The sequence below is a fragment of the Nannospalax galili genome, unplaced genomic scaffold (genome assembly GCF_000622305.1).
Source record: "Nannospalax galili isolate Female #2095 unplaced genomic scaffold, S.galili_v1.0 scaffold541, whole genome shotgun sequence".
NCBI lineage: Eukaryota > Metazoa > Chordata > Mammalia > Rodentia > Spalacidae > Nannospalax > Nannospalax galili.
The window spans coordinates 691,057-699,188 of NW_008345054.1; positions in this window are offsets into that span (position 1 = coordinate 691,057).

Below are 8,132 nucleotides of genomic sequence, written 5' to 3' on the forward strand. Positions count from 1 at the left end.
TTTTCCATTTCTTCTTCTAAGTATGTTGTTATTAAATAAATCATTTTTAAAAATTAAAAAAAAATTCTTAAAAGGACCAAGGCTAAACAAAATAGCAATTTAGGGTGTTTAAAAGGGTATATTAAGACTGGTAATGAAGAGCACTTACCTACTATAAGCAAGGCCCTGGATTGGACCCACAGTACCACCATCATTAAAACGTCTTATTAAAAGCAAGAAGCAATGCATCTCAATGGTCTCTCAACTTCCTCTGTAGATAAGTAGAAATGGAAAATCTTCTCTATATTTCTGAAATAGTTAAAATGAAACCAAACTAAAGCAAGAGCTGCTTCTGGTCAGAATCTGTTTCACCTGATGATCAGGCTAAAGCTTTTTCCAAAATACCACTGCCCTTATTAAACACACACACACACACACACACACACACACACACACACACACAATCACCCCCACACACAGACCTTCTGTTATTTGATGTGATATTTTACATCCAATCACAGGTGAATAATTGGCCTGTTTGAAAAGTTTTTAAATAGTTAATAAGAATAGGAGTTATAAAATAGCAGCAACAGGGCTGAAGAGATGGGTCAGCAGTTAAGAGCATTGGCTGCTATTGTAGAGGACTCAGTTTCAGTTCCCAGCATGCACATGGCAGTTTACAACTGGCTATACCTCCAGTTCCAGGAAGTCCAACTCCCTTTTCTGATCTCTGCAGGTATTGTATTTAAATTAAAAAAATAAATAAATAACAGCAACAATCAAACTAACAATGTGGGGGCAGTTTACTAAAATGAAATTTTTATACAGGTTACATTAATTTTCACTGTAAGAGAGTATGATGATTCCCTTTGTACAGATGAGGAAAGTGATACCCTTTAAAAACATTTCCAGGGCCCATTTATGTTCAGTGGCTGAATGTGTGACCATCTAGTCCAGATCCTGCTCCCCACACAGCCCACACTGCCTAGGTCAAGCCTGACTTAGCTTACTTGAATGTTTCCAGGACACATTTTTGTATTAAAATAAGGTTCCTGGCATGAATTATGTGCATAGAAAGGTTAATATGATTCTAGGCTGCATTCTTCTTCATCAAAGTGTGATGTAAAGATCTTGAAATGTGGTTTTGTTCCAGTCAAAGGTCAATTATCTTGTGTATCTTTCATTTACAAATGTATGTACTTGCCTTTGGAAGTACTTTTCAGTAGACAGAGCACCCAGAGGAAAGCACACTGCAGGAGCTGAGGATTTAATAAAGGATGCTAGTATAGGCAGGAGCTACTCAAAAGGAGCTCACCCCCTCAAGCACAGCACTGGCCCCCAGCACCAGCTGCTGCTAAAACCTCCTTTCCATAGAAAATGCCAATAGAGTGGCTCAGCCAGATACAACTTCTCTGAACAAATCTTCCTTGAAGCAAATAATATCACTACAGTTTAAGAAACACTACTAAATGAGGAAAGAGAAGGATGAGAGAAAAGTGGTAAATTTACATTTCTTTCCTAAGACACTAAACCAATCCAAGTCATCCAAAAGCTCCTAAGAAAGAGGTATTCATAGGGTTAGAGGGATGACTCAGCAGTTAAGAGCACTGGGTGCTCTTGCAGAGGACCTAAGTTCATGCTCAGGACCTATGTGGCAGCTAACAACTGTCCATTACTTCAATTCCAGGGGAATTCGATGCCCTCTTCTGACCTCTGCAGGCATTGCATGACATGGGTACATTTACGTACATGCAGGCAATACATTCATACACATCTCAAAAAGAAGAATGTATTCATGACTTGTAGACCGTTCCAGGCGGGCTTGGATCTCACATGTATCCACATACTTCTAACTCCTGAGTCCTGGTATTAAAGGTGTACACTACCATATCCAGTGACTTGTACTTCTGAACTTTGATAGGGGGAAATTATTCAGAAGAAATGTTTTCCCAAATCCCAAATACAAAGCATCTGAATAGCACAAGTATTTGATCTACATTGATGGAGATTATCAAACAGGTAATATATGGCTAAGTATTCTAAGTGTTAGATCCCAAAAGGCTTTGGCAAGCTTTGCTCTCTGTCCCAGACTTGATGCAGTCTTGATACAGAAAAACATAAAACATGCTTGTTTCAATAGGTATTGAAATCAGTGACTACAAAGAGCACCCCATGGGAACTCATCATTTATAATCCCTACTTTGTCCACGCATCCTTTCCTACAGGTTTACTCAGCACCTTCCGTGACCTTTCACCTGTTATTCTGCCTGTGCTTTCTTAACACCAGAGCTACAGGTTCCCAGAAGCATGATGAGTTTAATTCAGACTCTGGAGCTAGCACTAAAATAGGTGAGGGAACTTCTCCATGAGGTTTAGCTGGGCCTTGAAATTCACCATCTGTGAAGTTTCAGCCACATTGCTCAAGATAGACAGGTAAAACCTAACAAGATAAGGCAAATAGACAGAGAACAGGGTCATATCTACCCGTGTGCTTTAAGAATAATAAGACACTGGAAAGAAGATGTGTCTAATCTTATTACATAGTAATAATAGACCCTGTGAGATAAACAAAATAAAGTCTTGGAAATGTGTAAAAGGCATGACAGAGATCCCACAGCAAAGAGGTGTCTAAGAGCAGGAAAATCTATTTTAGTTTCATGGGTCTAAGTTGTTGGTTCAAAAGAATGACTCTATTTTCAGTTCAGAGGCTATCCCTACTTAAGCAATGCCCTGCAGGGTTAGGAGGGAACATAGTAATTGGCAATATGACATCTGGCCAGTTCAACTGCGTCAAATGTGAGTGGGTAAAAGATCTATGAGAAAACTCCCTCAGGGGTCCTCTACAGTGACAGAATGCAATGCTCTCCCCTAGGGATTACCTCCTCTGGTAGCTCAGGGCCCCATGGACAGTCTTCTCTGTAATGAATCCTGCCTTTGTTGGCATTCCATCCTTTTAAGGGCTGACATATGTGTGTAAACTTACAGTAATGATCTTGAGTCATATCAGCCAAGTAAGAAAAAGGCAGAGAAATACAGGTAGACACAGGATGATAATGAGAAATACGCTGAGCTGACTGGTGTCTGGGACCAGAGAAGAGAAGCACACAGAGACACAGGCCATCTGTCATTTAAACTCAGAACAGAATCACCTTTCCATGTGGTCAGTCTTCACCCAGGAATACTATGCCACTAGGTCACCTAACCCATGACCTTCCTATCACTTATCCATAATCAAAATTTCTTTGGGATTTGACTATTCTGATTATATTCTTTCTAATAACTTTTGATCAAAAGAGACCTTTCCCAACCTACAAGTCCCAAATACTCTTCTGTGGACTCTTAGAGTCCAGAAAACTTTAATATTGTCTCAGCCTTCTTGCTATGGTCCCATGAGTTGTTGGGACAGAATGACCTTGTGCTGATGATGTGGGGACAGATACAGATATGTGTACTATCTGTAACTAGAATGCAGCCAGTTCCTCCATTATGAGCCTGTCTATATGTTTCCTTCTTCCTTCCATTTTTTTAGCCTAATAGGTGTGTATGGATTTGCACACAGAGCATTTCTAGGCTGTTTATCCCAAGTAACTAATTCTGGGTCACAAGGATCAAAAGGTATGTATAATAGGAGAGGCAAAGTTCACAGATGCTTATTACTTTATTAATGCTTTATGTGAACTGGTGTTGAGTATGTGTACTTTACAAGGAAGTCTCCAAATTATTTATGTCAAAACATTTTTAACCTGCCTACACATACACACACACACACACACACACACACACACACACACACACACATACACCCTCTGTACTATTCCCTCTCATTTGAAACTGAAATATTTAAATAATTTTTCATGGTTAACAAATTCAATATTCTCTCATTACCAGAGCTCCTTGTAAATAGACTATACAGAAAATAGAAAAGAAAATACTTTTTATTAGGCACATGGCCTAATTTTTCTGGTTCTGTTTCCTGAGTTCTTGTAATCCTGGGCTTGGTGGTGATCAAGTCATTGCCTGTACAGTGCTCACAGTGCAATTAGGAAATAACTATGACTAAATTAAAACTGCAATAAGTAACTATTTTGTCTTCAGTGAGAAGGAGATAATGTTCATGTATAACAGAAACCCAACAGAATTTTGGGAGTTGGGACAGGTATTACAAGAAAGTGTTTGAGATGGGAACTAGAGGATAAGGAGGAGTTACCTGGAAGAAATGTAGACAATTTCAGACAGAGAGGAGAACTGGATCTGGAGCAAGGAAGGACATGAAACATTCTGTTTGTTAAAATAAAACCCAACTTTCTAAAGCATGGTGAGTTGAGAGAATGGTGTGATATGAGATGCATTAGGTAACAGTTCTTTCTTCTTCTAGTTTCTTTTTTATTAATTTTATTTATTATTTTTATTTTATGTGTATGCATGTATTTCCTGCATGTAGGTAAATACACCCGTGTCGTGCAATGCCCTTGGAGGTCAGATGAGGCTGTCGGATCCCTTGGGACTGGAGTTACAGACAGTTGTTAGCTGTCATGTGGGTTCTGGGATTCAAACCCAGCTCTTCTACAAGAACAACCAGTGTTCTTAACTGCTAAACCATCTAATGAACCATTATAAAACTATTGAATTACTTTAAGCATGACGACAGATTTATATCTGATAGGCCACCTGGAGATAAGAGGGCCTAGGGTGACAGTTTGATAGTGATTATGCCTAGATTTTTGGCTTTAATTCATAAATGAATGATATTAATGTCAGATAGAAATACTAGAAGACCAGAATAGTTGGAAAGTATCAGTTCTAGATCACATTTTATCTGAAAAGTGTCTAAGTTTTCCAAGTATATGCATCAAATTCACAATTAGGTGGCTGAGTCTTGAGCTTGAAGGAAAAGTCAAGACTAGAGATATGAACTTGTGAATAGTTGTTGTGTAGGGATGAGTTCTAGGTATAGAAAAGAGCATACTACAGCATTCAATATTGGGAAACTCCAAGAACAGAAAAACTAAAGTTCAGTGAGAAAGGGTTAGGAGTATGAACCCAGATTGCCTTTGTGTAATTGCATGATGGTTCTGTTATATACTAGCCTCAAGCAATTTATTTAGCCTCTTAGCATCACCATTCCCTCATTGATAGAACTGGAAATAATAATACTCCCTATGGCTGTGGAAATATTAAGTAGAATGACAGAGTCCTAAGAAGAGCATACCCACATAATGATCACTTGCCAAATGCCAGTTGTTTCTTCTCTTGCTTCTTAATTATGAGTATCACAATCCCCCATCATTCATCAATATAAGAAGTCAATTCTGCAAAGGATACAATGAAAATGATATCAGATAGATGACCCAGAGAATATGGTATAATGGACACCAAGGAAGGAGAAGCTTTGAGAAATAGCCAATGATACTAAATTCTGCACAAGTGTCAAATAAGATGAAAACTGGGACACTATTTTATATAGTGTAAGATAGAGGTTAATTGCTACCTTAGAATGTTTTTGAAAGACTTCAGCACAAATATATTGTATTAGTTACTTATCTATTGCTGTAATAAGACACCGTGATCAAGGTAACTTATAGAAGGAAGAGTTTATGTAAGCTTATGGCTCCAAGGGTAAAAGTCCATAATAGCAGAGGAGACATGGTAGCAAAGGTGATTGGAGCAGAAACCTGAGCAATCACATGTTCAAGTAGGCACAGGAAGCAGAGAAAAACTGGAAATCTGGAAAGGCTTAAGAACTCTCAAAGTCCTCCCGCAATAACCTGCTTCCTCTAGCAAGGCCACACCTCCTAAAATCTCCCAAAACAGCATGACCAACCGGGAATAAAATATACAACTACTTGGACCCTATGGGGGACATTCTCATTCAAACCACCACATTCCACTCCCTGTCCCTCACAGGCTCATGACCATGTAAAATGAAAAATACATTTTTTCTACCTTGAAAGTCCCCATAGTCTTTACTACTCTCATTACTACTCAAAAGCCCAGAGTTTAAAGTTTTTTCTGAGACACAAGGCAATCTCTTAACTGGAAGACCCTGTAAAATCCCAAGAAAAACTACATACGTTCAACATACAATGAAACACATTCCCATTCTAAAAGGGAGTAATGGGGGCATACAGAGGAAATACTAGACTAAAACAAGACCAAAATCCAGCAAGGCAAGAACCAAATCCAGTAGCTCCATGTCTGACTACTGGGATTTTTCTTCCAAAGAGCTTAGATGGGTAAAATCCTTCAGCTTTGCTGCATGCAACATACATCTCTCTCCTTTGGACTGGTACCACTCCCTCTATGCAGCTTTCCTTGGCAGATGTCTCATGACTCTAGCATCTTCAACAGCTTGGGATATCCACTGTCAGCCAGGCTTTACCTTCACAGATTTATGCAATGGCCTGTCAGAGCCTACTTTATGCAAAGATTCTCCTGATGCACACTGTCTGACCTTGGCAGCTCTCTAAAACCCTGGAGGAAGAACCACTGACCACTTCATTCTTGCATCTTTCATGCCTCTAAAGCCAACACCATGTGAACAACACTGCCAAGTTCAGCTGCCAGCCTGGGACAGACCCTGGCCTGCTTAATCCACATTAACAGCTGTTCTATGCTGTGGTTCCTAGGAGCAGAAAACCCTTCTGGCATTTTCCCTTCACAAGCTGGAGTCTTAGTTGGGTGTGGTCTTGACCCGAAGGTACTCTTTCCATTGTTTAAATGCAAATCACTGCACCTCTCCTTAATGGCTCTAAACTTCTTGTCAAAGAGAGCCACTTCTTCAGCATGTGCCTTGGTTCCAACATTATTAAAATTAATAATACTTTTTTCTCTCCAAACTGTATATTCTGCATTTTTTCTGCCCCATTTGCTTCTTTTAGCAAGGCCACACCTCTTAAAACTTCCCAAAACAGCATCAACAACTGGCAGCAAAATGTCCAAATACTTGGAGCCTACGGGGTCCATTCTGATTCAAATATCTAAGATGGAGATAGAGAAGTTAAAATTGAGAAACCAAGCCAAGTAAAGAAGTTCAACAATGACCAATGTTGTCTAATAGGACAAGACTGGCAGCCTCCAATGCTCAAGTTAAGACAGTGCCTTAGGCCCTCTACTGGGTAAGTCCATCCTGCCCTCTGCACCTTGACTCCCCCAGCCTCATTCACCCTCCCATCTCCTCTGCCTGTCTCTCCTCCTAGCCTGGGAACTCTCCTCTTCCTTGCCTTGGTACCACAGACACCAGGGGACCCACCACTGCTTCCTGATCCTTTGAATCCAGACCAACCCAGTTCCTCCTTACAATCCCAGGAGACCTCTGGACCTGGCCTGCTCTCACCTCCCTCTACCTCCTTGGTCTGCACAACCCGCCAGCCTCTTTCCTGGACACCAGAGCTGACCTCTTAGCTTCCTGATCCTTTGCATCCAGACAAACCCAGTTCCTCTGTGCAGTCCCCAGGAACACTTGGGGCCTCTTCCTGCCCATTGCCCTTTGCATCTCTGGGTGGCACAGCCGCCAGCTGCCCAAGATGAGCATCTTTCCTGGGCCCTGCTCCCAGGCCAGTCCAACCCCCAGATTCCTGAGGACAACATCATTCCTGGAGGGATCCAGACCTTAGGAGAATGCCTGAGAGCATCTGATCCTCATCTGACTTGGGCCTCTGTGGGAATTCCTGAAGACAAAAGCCATCTGGCCAACCCAATATAAAATCAAAAGAGAGAACCAGAAGCTTAGATGAATCAGCTTTTCAGCCAAAAAGTAGACCACAAAGGCACATAAAGTTTAGAAAAAAGAAGCAGACCTAAACTTGAAGGCTTAAGTCTCACACAAGAATCAGAGATCCTCATCTGACTTGGGCCTCTGTGGGAATTCCTGAAGACAAAAGCCATCTGGCCAACCCAATATAAAATCAAAAGAGAGAACCAGAAGCTTAGATGAATCAGCTTTTCAGCCAAAAAGTAGACCACAAAGGCACATAAAGTTTAGAAAAAAGAAGCAGACCTAAACTTGAAGGCTTAAGTCTCACACAAGAATCAGAAACATTAAAGAACACAGAAAGAAATCAAATAACTGAAGGAAGATAGGGATAAAGTTCTGAATGAATTCAGAAAAGAGCTAGAAATATTGAAGAATACTCAGGCTGAAATGAAGAAGGAAG